Source organism: Macaca fascicularis, chromosome 17 (assembly GCF_037993035.2).
Source record: "Macaca fascicularis isolate 582-1 chromosome 17, T2T-MFA8v1.1".
Classification (NCBI taxonomy): Eukaryota; Metazoa; Chordata; class Mammalia; order Primates; family Cercopithecidae; genus Macaca; species Macaca fascicularis.
In genome coordinates, this window is record NC_088391.1 from 28,735,369 (window position 1) to 28,758,005 (window position 22,637).

At 44.0% G+C, this 22,637-nt stretch overlaps 1 protein-coding gene and 1 long non-coding RNA gene across 5 annotated transcripts in view; one reads left to right on the top strand and one right to left on the bottom strand.

The window, feature by feature from the left end:
• RCBTB1 (RCC1 and BTB domain containing protein 1) overlaps positions 1 to 11,282 on the bottom strand; it is a 54,815-nt gene extending 43,533 nt beyond the window's left edge. For 2 of the 4 annotated variants that reach the window (XM_005585859.5, XM_005585861.5), the window contains exons 1-2: positions 11,165 to 11,282; positions 6,178 to 6,257 (exon numbers count right to left, since the gene is read on the bottom strand). The gene's annotated coding sequence lies outside the window, so the exon portion shown is untranslated. The remainder of the gene's footprint in view (positions 1 to 6,177; positions 6,258 to 11,164) is intronic. The other 2 variants (XM_005585860.5, XM_015439290.4) reach the window with 1 other exon arrangement.
• Positions 11,283 to 11,323: 41 nt separating this feature from the next.
• On the top strand, positions 11,324 to 20,442 carry LOC141408988 (uncharacterized). The gene is made up of 2 exons (XR_012426966.1): positions 11,324 to 11,840; positions 17,977 to 20,442. It is a non-coding gene; the product is annotated as an uncharacterized lncRNA (long non-coding RNA).
• Positions 20,443 to 22,637: the final 2,195 nt, after the last annotated feature.

Sequence of the window (22,637 nt, forward strand, 5' to 3'; positions counted from 1 at the left end):
TGTGCACCACAACACCCTGTTAATTTTTGTATTTTTAGTAAAGATGGGGTTTCACCACGTTGGCCAGACTGGTCTCAAACTCCTGACCTCAGGTGATCCACCCACCTCAGCCTCCCAAAATGCTGGGATTAGAGGCGTGAGCCACCACGCTCAGCCAGTCCCAAATTTCTATAACAAACACTGTGTGACCAATAAAATGAACAAATATTTCAAATGAAAATAAAAGTTCAATTATTTGAATTATGTTTTACCCCTAGGCTGTTAGAAGTTTTAAGATGTATTCTTGCTTTAGATTCATAACCTAGAGTGGCAGAATGTTTCAGGCAAAATCTGGAAAAATGAATTATTAATATAAAATTAAATGTAGACAGTAGAAATGTAAGATGATACAGCTGCTATAGAAAATCAGATGGTGATTCCTCAAGAAAAAGTGAACATTAGAATTATATTATCTAGAAACTCCATTTCTAGTATATACCCTGAAGAACTGAAAGCAGAGACTTGAACAGATAGTTGTATACCAACGGTCAAAGCAGCATTATTCACAATAGCCAAAATGTTAAAATAATCCAAATATCCATGAACAGATGAATGGATAAACAAAATGTGGTCTACACATATGATGGAATATTATTCACCCTTATGAGGAAATTCTGATACATACAACAACAGGGATGAATCCTGAAGACACTATGCTAATAAGCTAGAGAAATATTGTATGATTCCACTTATATGAGGTACCTAGAACAGTCAAATTCAAGGAGACAAAGTAGAATTGTGGGTGCCAGGAGGTGGAGGGAGGTAGGAATGGAGAGTTACTGTTTAATGGGTACAGAGTTTCACTTTGGGATGATGCAAAAGTTCTAGGCAACAAACATACGAAAAAAATATTCAACATCACTAATCATCAGAGAAATCCAAATCAAAACCACAATGAGATACTATCTTAAACCAGTCAGAATGGCCATTATTAAAAAGTCAAAAACAAAAGACCCTGGCGAGGCTGTACAGCGGAGGGAACACCATACACTGTTGGTGGGAATGTAAATTAGTTCAGCCACTGTGGAAAGCAGTTTGGAGATTTCCCAAAGAACTTAAAACAGAACTACCATTCAACCCAGGAATCCCAAGACTGGGTATGTATCCAAAGGAAAATAAATTGTTCTACCAAAAAAAAAAAAAAAAACCCACATGCACTTGTATGTTTATCACAGCACTATTCACAATAGCAAAGATATGGAATCAACCTAGGTGCCCATCGACTGTGGATTGGAAAAAGAAAATGTGGTACATATACACCATGGAATACTACACGGCCATAAAAAAGAACAAAATCATGAATGCAGCGAGAAGCCATTATCCTAAGTGAATTAACACAGGAACAGAAAACCAAATACCACATGTTGTCATTTAGAACTGGGAATTAAATATGGGGTATACATGGATATAAAGATGGGAACAATAGACACTGGAGACTACTACAGGGGCCGGGAGGGAGGGGTACACAGGCTAAAAAACTACCTATTAGATACTATGCTCACTACCTGGGTCATGGAATCATTCGTACTCCAAAGCTCAGCATCACACGCTATACCCATGTAACAAAACTGCATATGTGCTCCCTGAATCTAAAATAAAAGTTGAAATTGGGTCAGGCATGGTGGCTCACGCCTGTAATCCCAGCACTTTGGGAGGCCGAGACGGGTGGATCACAAGGTCAGGAGATCAAGACCATCCTGGCAAACACGGTGAAACCCCGTCTCTACTAAAAATACAAAAAAATTAGCCAGGTGTGGTGGTGGGTGCCTGTAGTCCCAGCTCCTCAGGAGGCTGAAGCAGAAAAATGGTGTGAACCCGGGAGGCGGAGCTTGCAGTGAGCCGAGATCATGCCATCACACAGGGGCAACAGAGCAAGACTCCATCTCAAAAAAAAAAAAGTTGAAATTATTTTTTAGGTAGTCTACAGACGGATGGTGGTGATGGCTATACAACAATGTGAATGTACCTAATGTCACTAAAATGTATACTTAAAAATTCTTAAAATGGTAAATTTTACACTATATATCTTTTACCTCAATTTTTAAAAATCAATCATCCTGTGGGCTTTTATCAAGTCTGCATTAATAAACTCAAAGATACATTTCTAAAACTAAATACAGAAAGGTTTCAGTTCTAAAAAATGCTTTTGGAAAAGTAAAATTATACTGTTTTAATCATGTCTTGAGAATACAAGTTCAGATTAGGGAAATTCTCAACGGAGCATTTATAAAAGACATATAGCCTTCTTAGAACTTTCCAGTGCATAGAGCAAGTTAAACCAGACCAAACAAATTGCTAAGATGACAGATCCTTCCAGGGCTTGATTGGTAATTATAAAAATGATGAGCTGTAATTAGAATGTCAGTCATCTTTAGTTACTTCTGGAGTACCTCACTAAGATTTTCTGCAAGCCTTCCATATTTTATTTAGGAAATACTTTCTGAAAAACAGTATTAATGTGTTTCAGCCTGAATTACTACTCTCTATATGTTATTATTAGGTGAATCAATGTCTTTTTTTTTTTTTTACTGTATAGAGAGAAAACAAAGGTACAAGGAAAGAAAAGAGGAATGCAAAAATGCCAGAGAGGTAGAAAGAGTGTGACGTCCTTAAAGATAACATGCCAATCCACTTGGATCTTTGTATTTTCTCTGGCACTTGAAAATACATCCTGTATCCCCCATTGCACTTATCCTACGTCCATTAGTCCTACAGATCAATATCCCATTCCCTGGGATGGCTTATCCTAGCTATTGGCACTGTCCCTCAGAGAACTTGTGGCATGAGGAAGAAAAGGTTATTTTATTTTATACTCTGAAAGCAAATTCAGTCAGGACAAACACAGGCCTTCCAATTTTAGAAATCTACATTTAGAACAGAAAGGCTGAAGGAGTAATGTAGCAACTAATCTTTTAATTCCTCTAAGAGCACATTTATTTTACTTTCCCCAAGGAACAAATATTAAGGAAAGGTTAATTTTATTTTAGTTTTTTTTGCTGATCTAGCAAAAATATATTTGGAACATGCCTATGGAGTTTTTAAAAACAACAGGAAATGGAGTGAAATAGTACAGGAAAACTGGTTTTGATGAAATAATGGTCTCAATATTAAACAATACTGGAAATTTAGGGTTGATCTGTAAGCACATGGCTTCCATACAGACGTCAACTAACCAGAACGTATTTGACACAAATACAAGAATGTATTTGTTTGGGCTAGTTTAAATTGCTGTAGGTACTGGCTTTTAAATGCCACCAATGGGGTATTTTACCTTTAGATCTGGCCTCTATTGACCTTAGAGCTTTCTAAGGAAAACAGTGGGAAAAGAGTAAGCAATCCTTCAGCATTGGCTAGCACCAAGATTCTGACGCTTCTGGTGTCATTTTAGAAGCATGACATGAGTTTGTGTCATTCTTTATTATGGAAGCTGATAGCCAGAGGAAACTGGAAGGGCTCTGAATGTTGGAACAATCATTTTAAGTAGCCTAAACATTCTTCAGCATACAAGCTACAGGAAGCTTTAAACTACTCAAAACAGCAATTTCTAATATGCAAAATGGTATTTTTAATTGTAAAAAACTTTGAATTAAAGCATTTACACATACACTGAAAGTTCCTAATAGAGGTTTCTCTATTTTTGTAAACTCAGTGGGTGATGATTTTACTTATCAGTTTAAGTTGCTAAGCTGTCTTACGGAAAAAATTTATAGTTAATGAGCTATTGATAAAATCTAAGAGGCCTCGGAAAAAAATACTACTGTATGCTACTGTGAACAAAATCCAGTTGTCCCTCAGTATCCGTGGGGGACTGGTTCCAGGACCTCCTGCAGATACCAAAGTCCACAGATGCTCAAGTCCCTGATAGAAAATGGCATAGTATTTACATATAACCTACACACATCCTCCCATATACTTTAAATTATCTCCAGATTACTTATAATACCTAATACAATGTAAATGCTTGGTAAATATTCGTTATGCTGTAGTGCTTGGGGAATAATGACAAGAAAAAAATACTCTACATGTTCAGTACAAATGCAATTTTTAACATTTGGAATTTGAGGTTGGCTGAATCCACAGATGTGGAATCCATGGATATAGAGAGCTGATTAAAGTCATACATTAATTCTTCTTCTGCAATGACCCCAGATACCAAGAATGCCAGGGACGTCATAAAGAACAATACAATCATGGTCTCTGCCTCTGAGGAACTGAGGCCTAATGGAAAGTCAGATCCTAAGTAAGTGGAAAACTAGAATGCAAATACAACTGGAATAATTAAGCAAATGAATATACTATGCAAGTATATGGTCCATGAGATACATGTTAATGTGTCAAATGGTAAATAATTACATGCAAACTAGTGACGACTATATAAAAATTGTACATAACAGAAAACAATTACACAAAATCCTAGAAACCAAATTCTCCATATTCCAGCAGATGAGAAAATGTGAGCCTTTCCTCAGTGAAGATCATCCAGTTTCCTAGAAGAACAAGTGCTCTTCACAGTCTTCTTCCTTTTTTACCAATAAACGTTCCCATTTGAGCATAAAAGATTGAAGGGTATGACCATCTTTATTTCTGAATCCATTTAATTCTAGAGAAACATAAGACAGAGATGTTTTTTCTAGAAATTTGTTTCTAGAAAAACAAATGAGAGAGCTCTAGGGTTTGGGGTAAACTTTTTGGTATACAACATTACAACGTATGTCTTCCATCTATGCTACAGCAAAAGCAATTCAAAAACCCTCTCAAGGTACAAACAGCCAAATGTTACTCTTACCAATTTCTTCCATATAATTCTGATGGGCTTAAAACCTTAAAACCATTTCACCCACTCTATGGTACAGGCGCTGCAAATCACAGGCGAAGTTTCGCAGATGTGCTGAGACACTAATACTGTTACTGCCCCAGCTGCCAGAACAGCTGTCATCCACTTCTCTCTTCTGCAAACACACAGTACTACAAGAATGAAAGGGAGGCTGGGCACGGTGGCTCACGTTTGTAATCCCAGCACTTTGGGAGGCTGAGCAGGGTGGATTACGAGGTCAGGAGATCAAGACCATCCTAGCTAACAACGGTGAAACCCGGTCTCTACTAAAATTACAACAAAATTAGCCGGGCGTGGTGGTGGGCACCTGTAGTCCCAGCTACTCCAGAGGCTGAGGCAGGAGAATGGTGTGAGCCCGGGAGGTGGAGCTTGCAGTGAGCCAAGATCACGCCACTGCACTCCAGCCCGGGCGACAGAGCAAGACTCCGTCTCAAAAAGAAAAAAAAAAAAAAGAAAGGGAAAGGAAGAATGCCCTGAATGCTTGACTAAGGAGTCTGAGAATGTACCTTCTCAAAACAGATTGTCATCCTTCAAGCTGAAGCCACCTGTACAGGTGAGTGAAGATAATACCCCCACCTTCATTTAGGGAACAGTATGACTAGTGTTTTAGAATTCTCTGCCTGATGATGACTACCCTTTGTTTCATGTTTTGTTCAAATTCATCACTAATTTAAGAGGAAAATGTAAGTCCCTACAACTGTCATTTCCCAACCACTAATAAGTTATTTGACTTGAAGCACAATTTGCAACGGCCTCTGTAAACATTTCTTTAGCCCCATCATCCAAGGGGCTGCTTTCACCTCATTCATTTCATCTCATCTCACGTCTAACCTGAGCCATGTGCTCAAAAAGCAAACGAATCAAGTGGCAATATAGCATGAGCAGTGAAAAAAATAACATATCTAGGGTTGCGAATCTGACTGAGACCTTATAAAAGTACTGCTTTTATAGGATACTGTTGTTTTCAAAAGGAAACCAGAAAAGAAATATCGACAATTAGAAATGTTTTTTCTATAACTTTGTTCTTTGTCACACCAAACAAATAGGTGTCACAAAACAGAACAAAAAAAGCAATGATGGGTCAAAGTTTAAAGAAATGGATAGATGGCTGGGTGAAGTGGCTCACACCTATAATCCCAGCATTTTGGGAGGCAAAGGCAGGAGGATCACTTGAACCCAGGAGTTCAAGACTAGCCTGGGCAAGATGGCGAGACTCCGTCTCCTCAAAAATAAAAAGATTCGCCAGTTGTAATGGTGTGTGCCTGTAGTCCCAGCTACTCAAGAGGCTTAGGTGGAAGGATCACCTGAGTCCAGGAGGATGAGGCTACAGTGAGCCGTGTTCACACCACTGTATTCCAGTCTGGGCAAGAGAGCGAGATCCTGTCTGAAAAAGAAAAAAGAAATGGATAAAACATAATACTTCATTTTATTTTCCAAATGAATTCAAGGCTGGAATTGGGGGGTCAAATTCAAATCTATTTATGGTTTCATGGATCTTTCTCATGTGGGTATCCCAAAAGTGATTTCATCTATTAGTCTCCAGTTGTATGAAAAGTATCAACTGTACCCTGCAATGACCTAAAGCTAAACTGAAATTCCAGCAATGGACTGGCAGAACCATACACTATTAATTCAATGTTCTTAGGTAAACAGGACACAGAGCCAACATCAACAGAAATTACATGGGGTGGGAGGATCTAGACACATAAACAGATGCTCACAACAGTGTGGCTGGTCTCTGATGGGGAGGGTCAGACGCTGTGGAGGCAACAGAATTGGGAAGTGCGCTTCAGCTACCTGAAGAGAAGAGGCGCCTGTACCAGTGAGCACACATGCCAGGTAAGGCTCTGGTGGAGGAACTGAAAGAAAGTCAGCATGGCTGCAGCACACAGCTCAGGCTTTATCCTAAGAGCACCAGGTAATCCCTGAAGGGTCTTAAGCAGGGAAGTGGCATAAACAGATGTAAGTCTATGGAAGATTACTTTGGCTGACCATAGAGATATGAGACGACAAAGGAGTGCTTAGAGGGAGTCCAGGATGGCTATGGTAAGCCAGAAAAGAAGGGATGGAAGCCCACATCAGGAAAATGGAGAAAACTGGACAAGAAGGAAAATCAAGAAGATTCTGCGACTGGCTTAATGGGACAAGGAACACTGGATAAGCAGAAAGGCAGAGCCAAAGATCACAGGCAGACACTGAGCTTGAGTGAGAGAGAACTGTGCTGCCACTCACTACAGCAGAGAGCACAGCAGACCTCAGGGGGGATGAGTCCTACTATGGACCTTTTGTTCCAGGTACCTGTGGGATATTAAAGCGGACAAGTCCTAACAGATGGATTTAGAAATCTGAAGCTCAAGAAAGGTCTGGATTGGAGATTTGGAAATCTGGCATGAAATCACCCAGGAAAAAAGCAAGTAGAATAAGAAGAGCAGAGTATCTTGAGCAGAACTCTAAGAAACTCCAACAGGAAAGGGACAGGGAGTACCCCCTAGAAGGGACTGTGAAGGAAGAGGTAGACCAGGAGGAAAAGCAGGAGAGCAGAGTGTTACAGAGGCCTGGGGACTTGAGCATCACAGGCAAGAGGCATGCTACTGTCAAACGCTGCTGAGATGCTAAATGAGGGAAGGGTTGAGAAACTTCCATTGGATTTAACAAGGAGAATTACCAGTGACCTTAATAAGAACAGTTTCACGGAGGTTGTGGGAGGAAGAAGCCAGGTGTCAGCAGGTTGAGGTGTATGTGAAAGGTGAAGGAAAGGAAACCATGAGTATAAACAACTTGTTCAAGAAATTTCACTCTGAAGGAAAAACGAGAAATCGGATGGTAATCACAGAATGTGATGGAGTTGCGGGACGTTTTCTGTTAACCTTTTTAATGTAAACATTGTTGGAGGCTTGAACATGTTTGAGCTAATGGGAAGAAGCCAGTAAAAAGATCAAAAAGGAGAGGACACAACAACTCAATGAGGGTCTTAAGAAAGTAGCAGGGAATGGGATCTGAAGCAGAAGTGCAACAGAAGCGCTGGGTGCGGCAGCTCATGCCTGTAATCCCAGCACTTTGGGAGGCTGAGGCAGGTGGATCATCTGATGTCAGGAGTTCAAGACCAGCCTGGCCAACATGGTGAAATCCCATCTCTACTAAAAATAAAAAAATTAGCTCGGCGTGGTGGTAGGCACCTGTAATCGCAGCTACTCGGGAGCCTGAGGCAGGAGAATCGCGTGAACCCAGGAGACAGAGGTTGCACTGAGCCAAGATCATGCCATTGCACTCCAGCCTGGGCAACAAAAGCAAAACTCTGTCTCTAAATAAATAAATAAGAGCAAGAGAAACTGTAGAAAGGAGCAAGTCTTCCTTTTCCTCCCTCCACAAGAGGAGGAAGAAAGAGTGCATGTGAATGAAAGCCATTTAAAAGTTAGGAATCCAGATGCTGGAGGCATACTCATTCTCTCATTCTCATTCTCTCCTCTGAGTCTCCATTTTACATGCCCACCAGCAATGTACAACAGTGCTGCTTTCTCCAATATTTACTGTCTGTCTTTTGTATTATGCCCATCCTAGTGGACGGGAGGTGGTATCTCGTGGTTTTGAATGGCATTTGGGGACCATTCTCTTCTGAGGTTACCTATTTTTCCTTATGAAGAGTTAGGCTTCTTGCTAAGAGTAAGAGGGGAGGTAGCAACAAAAAATGGAGTGGAGGCTGGGTGTGGTTGTTCATGCCTGTAATCCCAATATTTTGAGAGGCCAAGGCGGGAAGACTACTTGAGGCTAGGTGTTCAAAAGACCAGCCTGGGCAACATAGTGAGACCCTGTCTCTACAAAAAAATTTAAAAATTAGTTGAATGTGGTGGTGCGCACCTGTGCTCCCAGCTACTTGGGAGTGGGAAGGATCACTTGAGCCTGGGAGGTTGAGGCTGCAGTGAGCTATGATCACACGGCACTGTACTCCAGCCTGGGCGACATAGTGAGACTCTGTCCCCAAAAAAAAAAAAAAAAAAGTGGAGTGGAGCAACTGGAGGGAAAATGGTGAAGTCTGAAGCAGTCACCAGGGAGGATGGGAAAGAGCACTGAGCAGAGAAACCTAGCAGGATGGTAAGACCAAGCCCAGAGAAAGCTGGAGACCATAGGTCTTTAAAGGTACCCATCTGGTCTCCCGTGAGCTTTTCTACCCCAGGAAAGAGGTGTGCTTTTTTGTGCGTGCTTTTTTTTTTTTAATCTGATCTAACACATAGTTGATTTATATAATTATTTCATTAACTGATCTCCTCTACTAAGTCTATTCTGACTAAATTCAGACAACACTCATCATACCCCTCTTGTGTATTCTTCAGCATGTACACAACATGTACCTTTTTTTTTTTTTTTTTGAAATGGAGTCTCACTCTGTTGCCCAGGCTGGAGTGCAATGGCACGATCTCGGTTCACTGCAACCTCCGCCTACCCGGTTCAAGTAATTCTCGTCCCTCAGCCTCCTGAGTAGCTGGGACTACAGATGCGCACCACCACACCTGGCTAATTTTTTGTATTTTCAGCAGAGACGGGGTTTCACCATGTTGGCCAAGCTGGTCTCAAACTCCTGGCCTCATATAATCTGTGGCCTCAATCTCCCAAAGTGCTGGGATTACAGGTGTAAGCCACTGCGTCTGGTCAATATGTAACATTTTTACTTTTTGTAAAACCAGAGAATATTTTGAAATGTAACATTTTTAACTTTTTGTAAAACCAGAGAATATTTTGAAATGTGTCCGAATGCCCTGCCTAGATTCTAGACTCTGTGAGGCCCCAGCCTCCTTTCCTATGCATGACTTACTGTTTAATGTAGTACACACAGAAGGAATATCATCATTATAATAAAGGTCTTTCACTTTCCTTCAGTTTCATCTACCCCGCAATGACTCCCAGGAAATAGGAGGATACTGTTTCAGACTTCCCAGCTCCCGTATATTAGGTGGAGCCAAGTTCTTGCTGCAGCATATGAGCGCTCTTTAATTTTAAAATTTTCAAAGAATTTTTTAAAAGCTACAAGCTTGACAGCTTTGGGTTTTTATGGCTACTTGTTTTCAGAAGTTCACAGAACTTTATCCTATGGATCACACACTTTAAAAAATCACTTGCAAAAAGTATCTTTAAAGATGAATATGCTTCCTCTTCAAGAGAAACAGGCTAGCAGGTAGAAGAAAAAGGACCCGTCTAGAGTATTAATAAATAGACTGGTATTCACACAATGGATTAAATGGATTAAAGTCCATCCCACAGATGAACTGCTGTATTAATAGAATCCAAATACACAGTTACATCCTAAACCCTGAAAGCAGTTTAAAGGGGTGAAATTCACCCAGTGCTCATTTGAAATGAATAAAGTTTAAACCACCTATAAACTGCCCTCAGGATTCAATCATTTTTCCATTCCTTCGGCATTATACACTTGGACGTTTTAATGTTATTAGCCCACAATACACACCAGTTTCAGAAACTCAGTTTTTGTCCTCTAAGGGCTTTAATCCTCCCAAAAAAAGAATAGGGCAAAGGCAAAGAAAATCATGAATCTGGTTTTCTAAAAGCATTATTACAAGACTGCTTTACAAAATTGTAATCCCCAGCTGCAGAGAGTTCCGCAGATGGCTTGTAAGTGTCTTACATGCAAATAAATAAAAACAAAAGGCCACTTATGAGAGCAGAACACAGCGTGCTCGATAAGTCATCTTAAAATAAACCGAGCAGGTAGGTACTTTATCAGAGGCAGGACAAGGGAAACGTCATTTACTTCGCTCACCGCACGCCTGGATAAAGATCCTCACTAACAGAATCCCTCCTTTGTGGATTCTGTGTCGGAAAGGGAAACGATAAAGAATACGGTTTGTGACAGCACTACTCTTAGGGGGCGAAGAAGAGATGCTAAGATCTTGGAAAGGACAGAGGATACAGAGAGTCAGAAGGGAGGTCTCCTCTCAGTAAAACGGCAACCACAGCAGTCAGACTTCAGCTACGAGCAAAATCGAATCCATGCAGCTCAAAAAAGAGAGGGAGTAGGGAAAACTTTCCCTCGCCTCTCCCCATCCTTCCTTCCTCCTCGCAGGAAGGCACATTAGCTGAGGTGCTGGCGGGGCCGGGCCGGGGACCCCATCCCTCGCCGCGGACGCAGCGCCCGCGAGGACGGCCCGGTAGCCCGAGCGAGGGAGGCGGGAGGTGCAGGAGTAACGGGGCACACCCGGCCCGGCCTGCAGGGAAGGGAAGCAGGGGAAGCGCCGAAGGGGAAGAGGACTCCGCGAGCTCAACCCCGCGTCCACACGCTACCTGCGAGGTCAGCTGCTGCCGCGCCGTCCCGCGGGACCGCAGGGATCTCCGAAGCCCCGATGGGCGCAGAAGTGCGAGCGAGCGGCGGTGCCCACCGGCGGCGAAGGGGAGGAGCGCCAGGGCGCGGGGCCTGCCGGGTCACGTGGCCCCGGCCGCCTCACGTGACCCGGTGCAGCGCGCGCCCGGGACGCTACCCAGCAGTGCAGCCCGCACCGGCCGACCCCGGCCGAAACCCTGCTCTTTGGGCCCTAGAACCCGACTTCTCTAGAAGCCGATTGGCCGTCTGAGGCCCGCCCCGAGGCCCTGCCACCGGAGTGTCCCGATGAAATCCGGTGGCTGCTGCCGGGACTCACAGGCTTTTGTCTCTGAGGAACCAGGAACGCGCGAGGCACGGGCTGCTGCTCTGCTCCCCGAGATGCCCTGGCTGTGGGGAGGGTCGGCCTCCCACCCCTAGAGACCTAGGACGGAAAAGCGACCGAAACCTGGCCCCCTGCCCACTCTGGGGCGCGACTGGCCCCGAGGCACCACCCAGGTGATGCTGCCTGGGACGAAAGGCCGCTGAGCGGGGACTAGTTTGTTTTACCTGGAGACGCTCCTCTCCCTCCCCGCCACCCACCTCCTGATTGAAAGCGCCTAAGGCAGGCCAGGGACTAGGGAAAGTGGCAGCAGGACAAAGGTAAGAAGGAAGGAGGAGATGAGGCACAGGTCCTGGTATTGGAAAGAGGCAGAGGCACATCGGAAGCAGCCGTCGAGGTTAGACGGGACCTAAGAGGGCATGTGATCCAACCCGATTCTTGTTATCAGTGAGTAAACTGAGGCCAGGAGAGGGACTGCTACGAGCCGCTCCAGCCTATCACCTATAAAGACTACAGTCCCTTTATAAAATACCGTACAGCTCTCGGAGAACTCCCAGTTGGCGCTGCAGTATAAAATCCAAACTTGTTGGCATAGCATTCCAGGCACTTATTCAAACTTATCTTTCCCATTTGAGCTCCTAGGAATAAACAGAAAAACATTTCATTTTCTAAATATCACCAGATAACTTCACTTTTGGTAACTTGAATTACTAAAAAAATGCCCTACTGTCCCTCATCTCTTGCCACTTCCCCAACATTACTCTAGGCTCTGGATACAAATAATTTGTTTTCCTTGACTACTCAACTTTCTTTAGATTATTTACTTTTTCTCTAAGTTTCTTTACCCCCACTTAAAGAAAGCCAGAGCCAGACAGTAGTTAAAATGATAAAAAATGGTATTAAGAAACTAATGCAATAAGAGAATTGAACTCAGTTCTATATCTATTCTGAGGTCTCCCTCCTGTTGCACTAGTTCCTGAATAAAATGTTTTTACCACTTCAACTACTGTTTGGCTCTGGTTTTCTTCACCAGCCTCCAAAGTGCACATCAGTTTCCTACTCATCTTTCAAAATCCAGGTCAAATACCGCCTACTCTTGTCTTCCCTGCATCCTCTTCCCTCATTTTTTAGCAATTGATGTTCATTCAGACAATGTCAGCTGCAACTTCTTCCCTGATTTCCGGAATACTATATATATTCTGATACACCTCACACTGCCCAGAAATAGACTGCGCATTTCCTGTAAGAGGTGAATTGTCTGTTGCTATCTTCTCCCCTAGGTTATAAACTCTGAAATAGGATTCTTCTGGGTTTAGAACAGTGCCTGGCATGTGATAGACCCTTAATACCCACTGAATGAAGTGGTTTGCCCAAAGTAGTGGCAGTTCAGTGAATTTACTAGAAGAGGCCTGTTTCGCTCAAAGAAACTAAAATCAGTTTCTTTTAGTTGCAACCTGATCAAAAGAACTTGTGTAAACATGTTTGGGAGAAAAATGAGAGCATGGAGTGTGAGTAATCAAATATGTCCTGAGCGCTCATTGCTTGCACATCAGATGCCTTACTTGGAGCATCTTGGAGGATAAAAAGCTGAATGAGACATGGTTGCTGATAAGGAATGTGTAGTCTGGTTTATTATTCCAGTACAGGGTGAAAAGTATTATAATACAAGGTGCTAAGTGAACACAAACCAGGGACCACAAATCAGGGAATCAGGGAGAAACTTCGTGAGAAGGTCAGTTGAACAGGAAATAGATAAGAAGAGAGGAAAGACATTCCAGGAGACAGCAATGTGTTCAAAGGTAGTGAGACATGAAACAGTACTATTTGTTTAGGAAAAAACAAGTAGGTGCAGTGACTCACGCCTGTAAGCCCAGGCCAAGGCAGGCAGATCACTTGAGGTCAAGAGTTCAAGACTAACCTGGCCAACTAACCCTGTCTCAGCTAGAAATACAAAAATTAGCCAGCTGTAATGGCACATGCCTGTAATCCCAGCTACTCGAGAGGCTGAGGCACAAAAATCGCTTGAACCCAGGAGGCAGAGGTAGTGAGCCAATATTGCCTCACTGCATTCCAGTCTGGGCGACAGAGTAAGACTCTGTCTCAAAAAAAAAAAAACAAAAAACAAAAAAAACCCTTTATTGATGTCTTGATGACTTCATTTACCTCTAGGATGAAGGAAACCTAATTAGGTTAATTTTAATATACTTGAAAGAATGACAAATTTACTGGTATTGGTGTTATTTATTGTATTGAATAACTTTCTATCAGGCAGATCATAGGCTCTGCATCTAAAATTGGCCTAGGCCAGGCACAGTGGCTCACGCCTATAATCCCAACGCTTTGGGAGGCCAAGGCAGGTGGATCGCTTGAGCCCAGGAGTTCGAGATCAGCCTGGACAACATAGCAAAACACTGTCCCTATAAATAAATAAGAATAAAACTGACCTGGACTAATGCAAGGTGATTTTTTTTACCTTTTTTTCCCACCTCAAAAGCTTTCTATGATTATTATCTAAAAATACCAAAATTACTTGTTCCAAAGAAGATGATTTTTTTTTTGAGACAGCGTCTTGCTCTCTTGCTCAAGCTGTACTGCAGTGGCATGGCCATAACTCACTGCAGCTTCAACCTCCATGGGCTCAAGTGATCTTCCTACCTCAGCCTGCTGAGTAACTAGGACCACAGGTAAGGGCCACCAGGCTGGGCTAATTTGTATTTTCTGTAGAGACGGGGTTTGCCGTGTTGGCCAGCCTGGTCTCGAACTCCTGAGCTCAAGCAGTTTGCCTACCTCAGCCTCTCAAAGTGCCAAGATTATAGGTATGAGCCACCACGCCTGGCCCCAAAGACGATTATTTTAGAGCACTCTAAACCTCTCCTATAGGGCAAAATAATTCAGTTAGCAGGTAGTACTTTAAGACAGAAACTAGGCTTAACCTCCAGCATATGGAAGGGGAGAATCAATCCACGTAATGCTAATGCATGATTTTGTTGGGAAAAGTACCTGTCAAGAACCTAATAAAATATCATAAGATTTGTCCAGGCACGGTGGCTCACGCCTGTAATCCCAGCACTTTGGGAGGCCAAGGCTGGTGGATCACTTGAGGTCAGGAGTTTGAGACCAGCCTGGCCAACCTGGTGAAACCCTGTCTGTACTAAAAATACAAAAGTTAGCTGGGTGTGATAGTGGGCACCTGTAATCCCAGCTACTCAGGAGGCTGACGTGGGAGAATCGCTTGAACCTGGGAAGCAGAGGTTGCAGTGAGTTGAGATCATGCCACTGCCCTCCAGCCTGGGCAACAGAGTAAGACTTCGTCTCAAAAATAAAATAAAATAAAAATTAAAAATGAATAAAATTGCTTCCTTGTCCTTTGGCAGGCAAAATAGCTTTTTTATTTTTTTAATTTTTTATTTTTTGACACAGAGTCTCGCCCTGTCACCCAGGCTGGAGTGCAGTGTCATGATCTCAGCTCACTGCAACCTCCACCTCCTGGACTTAAGCGTTCTTCCCACCTCAGCCTCCCGAGTAGCTAGGACTACAGACGCATACCACCACACCTGGCTACTTTTGTTTATTGTTTGTAGACAGAGGATCTCACTATTTTGCCCAGGCTGGTCTTGAACTCCTGAACCCAAGTGATCCTCCCACCTCAGCATCCCAAAGTGCTGGGATTACAGGTGTGAGCCACTGCACCCAGCCCAAGAGAGCTTCTTAATTATGGAATTTCTTCACTGTCCATGTCAGCTGATGGTAAAATGTTTACTTTTTATTCATTAGCAGTGGTCCTTGTTCCACCTGCATTTAGCTGTGGTAGCACCGCAGCTTATTAGTAGGTTACCAACTTCTGGTGGGAGATATGCAGTCTCTAGTCTTCTGAGATGTAGAAATTCTGACTGCAATTGACTATGAAGCAGGACTAGTCCTCTGAATGTTAATATGCATCTTGAAGACTACTTACAGTGACCCTGGGATGATGATGGAGGTACTGAGAATATTCTCAGATGGGGCTTGACTCAATCGTTTGGAATATTAAAGGTGAAGTTACCAGGGACAAACTCAGTGACACTATGAGGAAACAATCAGAGAAATACATAATGGCGGACAAGAACCCTTCTAGCCTTGGTTTCTTCAAAAAGTTAAATTTAGGGGGAAGGCCAGGTGTGGTAGCTCTCGCCTGTAATCATAGCACTTTGGGAGGCCAAGGCAGGCAGATTACTCGAGGTTAGGAGTTTGAAACTAGCCTGGCCAACATGGTGAAACCCCTTCTCTACTAAAAATATTTTAAAACACTAGCCAGGCATGGTAGCAGGTACCTGTAATCCCAGCTACTTGGGAGGCTCAGTCAGGGGAATCACTTGAACCCAGAGGTGGAAGTTGCAGTGAGCAGAGATCGCACCATTGCACTCCAGCCTGGGCAACATGAGTGAAACTCCATCTCAAAAAAAATTAAAATTGAAAAATTAGGGGTTAAAAAAAAGGAGGGACTGTTCTGGGTTAAAAGAGACTGAAGAAACATGATATTCAAACGCATTGCATGAACCTTGGATAGAATCCTGGTTCCAATTTTATTTTTTAAGAGATGGGGTCTCACTCTGTCACCCAGGCTGGAGTGCAGTGGCACCATCACGGCCCACTGCAGCCTCAAACTCCTGGGCTCAAAAGATCCTCCCACCTGGCCTCCTAAAGTGTTGGGATTGCAGGTGTGACTCACCACGCCCAGCCCCTTGGTTCCAGTTTTTTTAAGCTATAAATAATATTCTATAATGAGAAATTTAATATGGACTGGATATTAGATAGTATTACGGGATTACTGGAGTTTTTTTAGATGTGGTAATAGTAATATTAAGAATATCCTGGCTGGGCATGGTGACTTTTGCCTGTAATCCCAGCCCTTTGGGAGGCTAAGGCAGGAGGATTACTTGAGCCCAGGTGTCTGAGACTAGCCTGGGCCACACGGTGAAACCCCATCTCTAGCAAAAATTAGCCAGGCAAGATGGCACACAGCTGTGGTCCCAGCTACTCAGGAGGCTGTGGTGGGAGGATTGCTTGAGTCCAGGAGGTCAAGGCTGCAGTGAGCTGTGATTGTACCACTGCACTCCAGCCTAGGCAACAGAGCAAGACCTTGTCTCAAAAAAAAAAAGAAAAAGAAAGAAAGAAAGAATGTCCCTATTTTTATGAGATGTGTACCAGAATAATTAAGGACAGAGTGTAATGAGGTCTGCAAATGATTCACACAAAAAATTAATACTGTATATATCCATGTCCATAAAGAAAGAGAAATGGCAAAAGGTTTGCAATTGTTAAATCGAGGAGCTATTCTTTATACTCTTATTTAAACTTTGAAATTTTCTTTTTCTTTCTTTTTTTTTTTTTTTGATACGGAGTCTCACTCTCTTGCCCAGGTTGGACTGCAGTGGCATGATCTCAGCTCACTGCAACCTCCACCTCCGAGGTTCAAGTGACTCTTGTGCCTCAGCCTCCCCAGTAACTAGGATTACAGGTGTGCACCATCACATCTGGCTAATTTTTGTATTTTTAGTAGAGATGGGGTTTCACCATGTGTGATCCACCCAGCTTGGCCTCCCAAAGTGCTGGGATTACAGATGTGAGCCACCAGGCCCGGCTAAACTTTGAAATTTTCATAGCAAAATATTGTAAGGTGGGATGAGATGTGCCCTTTATATTTCAAACTAAGAAAGCAGGATATTTCAGTAATGTATTTATTCATAAAGATCTTTTGAATGCCTGCTATGTGCTAGGCACTGTAATAAGTTCTGGGTGTACCTTGGTGATTAAAATAGTAATGTTTTCTTTTATAAATGTTATGCTGCATTGCCCAATCTCTCCTTTAAGACTGAAGGATTTTTCTCCCAGCTTTTGGGAAGCTTGTATTCTGACAGCCTTCTTCAGTGACTCTTGCTAAAGACAGGACCTTGCCTTATTCAAGGTCCAGCCACCTTCTAGGGGCAGCCTGCAGCAAATGACCTCCATGTGGGAATGTTAAGACCCAATCCGCAGTGGCTCACACCTGTAATCCCAGCACTTTGGGAGGCCAAAGCTGGGGATCACTTGAGGCCAAGAGTTCGAGACCAGCCTGGCCAACATGGTGAAAAACCCCATCTCTACTAAAAATATGAAAAATTAGCTGGGTGTGGTAGCTCATGCCTGTCATCCCAGCTACTTGGGAGGCGGAGGCAGGAAAATCGCTTGAACCCAGGAGGCAGAGGTTGCAGTGAGCCAAGATTGCACCACTGCACTCCAGCCTGGGCCACAGAACAAGACTCCATCTCAAAAAAAAAAAAAAAAAAAAAACTGACCCTTTCACCTCCTCAGGGAACATCTCCGAAGAGTCAGTCCAGATTTGGAACTCCCCACAGGGTTGACTGAGGGCTGGTTGTGATTACACTGCAGTCCACTTTCTCTTTCTGCCAATTTTGCTTCCACCCTTTTCCTCCACAGGTCCCAAGACCATCTACCATTGAAGAGGCATTAAATAACCAAGTGGAATGACTCAGTCGGTTGATGTCAGCCAGCTTTTTCATTAGCCACCCTAGTCCTGACACAATGGTTTCATAAACAGAGGAGACATGGAAGCAAAGAAGGAGGCTATCCATGGGCCCAACCACATGATGTCCCACTTACCGTTGTTAATCTAGCTACTGTCACAGCCACATAATCACTCTGACACCAACAGAAACTGTTGCTGAAACTCAGTACAACAACATCCCTTGAAGATACCAACCAGCCACTGGGTGGCAAGTTGACTGTATTGAACTCTTTCTGTAATGAAAGCAGCAGCCATTCATTTTCACAGGAAGAGGCAGGTAGTCTGTATATGGGTTTGCCTTTCCTGCCTGCAGAGTCTCATCTAACATGACCATCAAGGGCTTATGCTGTATTTAATCCACCAAGGTGGCATTCCACATATCATTGCAGCAGACCAATTGACCAACTTTACAGCAAAGGACATATAGCGGTGGTCACATGACCATGGAATCCACTGGACCTATCATATGGCACACCACCCAAGTTACTGGCCTCATAAGCAATGGAACAGCCTATTGAAAGCTTGGCTAACGTGCCAGCTTGGAAGTGATACCCTGTGAGGATAAAGTACTACCCTTGGAATGCTTTTACACTGTTGGTGGGAGTGTAAATTAGTTCGACCACTGTGGGAGACAGTGTGGTGATTCCTCAAGGATCTAGAACCAGAAATACCATTTGACCCAGCAACCCCATTACTGCATATATACCCAAAGGATTATAAATCATTCTACTGTAAAGACACATGCATACATATGTTTACTGCAGCACTATTTACAATAGCAAAGCCTTCGAACCAACACAAATGCCCATCAATGATAGACTGGATAAAGAAAATGTGGCACATATACACCATGGAATACTATGCAGTCATAAAAAGAATGGGATTATGTCCTTTGCAGAGACATGGATGAAACTGGAAGCCATCATTCTCAGCAAACTAATGCAGGGGTAGAAAACCAAATATCACATGTTCTCACTCATAAGTGGGAGTTGAACAATGAGAACACATGGACACAGGGAGGGGAAAATCATACACCAGGGCCTGTCAGGGGGCAGGGGGCAAGGGGAGGGAGAGCATTAGGACAAATACCTAATACATGCAGGGCTTAAAACCTAGATGATGGGTTGATGGTTGCAGCAAACCACCATGGCACATGTTTACCTACGTCACAAACCTACACATTCTGCACATGTATTCCAGCACTTAAAAAAAAAAATTTTTTTTTAAAGCACTACCCTCCAGGATGCAGTAATGGCTGAAGTCAGTCACCATTTTTTTTTTTTTTTTTTTTTTTTTTTTTTTTGAGACGGAGTCTCGCTCTGTAGCCCGGGCTGGAGTGCAGTGGCCGGATCTCAGCTCACTGCAAGCTCCGCCTCCTGGGTTCACGCCATTCTACTGCCTCAGCCTCCCGAGTAGCTGGGACTACAGGCGCCCGCCACCTCGCCCGGCTAGTTTTTTGTATTTTTTAGTAGAGACGGGGTTTCACGGTGTTCGCCAGGATGGTCTCGATCTCCTGACCTCGTGATCCACCTGTCTCGGCCTCCCAAAGTGCTGGGATTACAGGCTTGAGCCACCGCGCCCGGCCTGTCAGTCACCATTATATAGTGCTATATCACCAAGGAATACCTGGGAGAGGAATCCATGGTGTGGGAGCAGCAGTGTCCCCACTTGCTATCAGTCCTGGTGACCCACTAAAAGAATTTGTGCTTTCATCCTCACAAATGTAGCCCACAGGGTCAAAGGTCTTGGTTCCCAAAGGGGAAACATTTCCACCAGTGAACACAGCAAGAGTCTTCATTGAACTTTAAGCCACATCATCATCCAGGCACTTTGGGCCTTTCATGCCAAGGACCAACAGGCAAGGAAAGGATCCTCGTTGGGGTGATCGACTCTTATCAAGAGGCAGTCCAGCTATTACACAATGGAGGCAGGAGGCATATGTTTGATACCCAGATCATCAAGTTGGACATCTGTTAGTACCAGCTTGCAAATTTCGATGGCAAATGGACAAGTGCAGCAGCCACACCTTGAGAAGGTACAGCAAACAGGGACCAGAATGCCTCAGTTTTGAGAGTCTGAGTCACCCCACTAGGAAAGTCACCTAAACCTTCACAGGGACTCGTCGATGGTGAGGAGAATCTAGCATGCACAGCAGAGGAGTGGGGGGATGAATATCACCTATAGCCTCAAGACCAGCTGCAGCTGCAGGGAGGCTGTAGTTCATCCTACCAACCCTCCTTTTACAAGTCATCCCCAGGAAGAAAGGCCCACCAGTGTCCCGAAGGAGCCACTCCCAGAACTCTTGTAAAGTAGATCTGAGTGACACTTGCTGTATTAGGCTGTTCTCACATTGCTATAAAGAAATATCTGAGACTGGGTAATTTATAAAGAAAAGAGGTTTAGTTGGTTCACGGTTCTGCAGGCTTTACAGGAAGCATAGTGCTGTTTTTCCGTTATGGTGGAAGGTGAAGGGGGAACAGGCATGTCATATGCTGAAAGCAGGAGCAAGTGAAGGGAGTGGGGTAGATGCCACACACTTTTAAAACTGCCAGATCTCATGCGAACTCAGAGCGAGAGCTCACTTATCACCAAGAGGATGGCACAAGCCATTCATGAGGGACCCACCCCACATTCCCCTGTGATCCCAACACCTCTCACCAGGCTCCACCTTCCAACATTGGGGATTACATTTCAATCTGAGATTTGGGTAGGGACAAATATCCCAATGCTATCGGGATAGCTGTGGACTGCCTTGCCTGGGTCATAGCTGTCATCCCTCTGGCGATGGCTTCAGCTGAAGAGAGGTGCCTCAGTCTAAGTCTGGCCTGTGCCGGGCAGCTAGTGTATGGCGACTGATTGATGCCCAATCCTATTTCCTTTTGTTCAATGGGTGTTGATTAGAGTGCTCCTTGTAAACTTCCTATGTGCTAATCTCCATCTCTCAGTTGGCTTCCAGGGAACATCTTATCTGTGATAGTCTCTCCAGTGTAGATTATAGTTGGCAGAAGACAGCAAACAAGCAAAATAGATTTGTCATTTGTACGCTGAAGGAAATGAACAAGATGCAATGATAGCAGATAACAAGGAGGTGTACCGGGAAGAGGTGACAGTTAAGTCAAGAACTATGAACAGATAGAAGCCAGCCATGTGAAAAGCAGGCAGGAGAGTGTGTCCCAGAAAGAGAAACAGCTCTGATGAAAGCTGATCCCAAAGAGTCAGGCATGTTTAAGTATCACCCAGAGCTTTGTAATCTTTTTAAAAGTTTTTCCGTGGCCAGGCGCAATGGCTCACACCTGTAATCCCAGCACTTTGGGAGGCCAAGGCGAATGGATCACCTGAGGTCAGGAGTTTGAGACCAGCCATGGCCAACATGGTGAAACCCTGTCTCTGCTAAAAATATAAAAATTAGCTGGGCATGATGGCGCATGCCTGTAATTCCAGCTGCTCAGAAGTCTGAGGCACGAGAATCTCCTGAACCTGGGAGGTAGAAGTTGGAGTGAACCGAGATCGCGCCACTGTACTCCAGTGCAGTGCAGCCTCGACCTCCCCAGGTTCAAGCAGTCTCCCACCTCAGCCTCCCAAGTAGCTGGGACTACAGGTATGTGCCACCATACCCCACTAATTTTTTTGTAGAGACAGGGTTTCACCATATTGTCCAGGTTGGTCTCAAACTTCTGGGCTCAAGCAGTCCATCCACCCTGGCCTCCCAAAGTGCTAGGATTACAGATGTGAGCCACTATGCATAGCCTAAAGGATTTTATTTCAAATGCAATGGGAAGCCTTCAAAGAGTTTTAAGACAAGAGAGTAACATACTATGATTTACATTTTTAAAAAATTCTCTCTGGATACAGTGTGGAGAACAGATTGGATGGGGGGGAACCATTAAGAAGGTTATTTGCAGGGCGGGGCGTGGTGGTTCATGCCTGTAATCCCAGCACTTAGGGAGGCCGAGGTGGGTGAATCACGAGGTCAGGAGATCAAGACCATCCTGGCCAACATGGTGAAACCCTGCCTCTACTAAAAATACAAAAATCAACCGGGTGTGGTGGTGTGTGTCTGTAGTCCCAGCTACTCAGGAGGCTGAGGCAGGAGGATCACTTGAACCCAGGCGGTGGAAGTTGCAGTGAGCTGAGATTGCTGCACTCCAGCCTGGGCAACAGAGCAGGAGTCCATCTCAAAAAAGAAATAAAAATTAAAATAAAATAAAAATGTTGTTGCAGTATCAAGGAAAGATGCCCACCCAAAGTCTGTCCCTTCACACCAAACCATTGTCCAAATGCCCAAGACCCTGGAATCCCATGCCCAGACAGCTCCAACCCACTTCCAAGATTTGCATGGGCCTCTTCCCTAGGTCCTCCTCAACAGCAGACTGCACACACCTAGAGCCATGGGGTGGCCTGTCTGTTTGTGGGGAATGTGGACAGAGTTTGGAAGAGAAGTATCCACAAGCATGTGGGTGAAGCCCCTTGCAGTGCCAGATGAAGCCAAGATTGGAAATGGAGGGGGATGAGGTGAGGGGAAAGGGCCCAGGATGGTAATCACTCCCTATTCTGCCAAGTTCCAATATGAAAC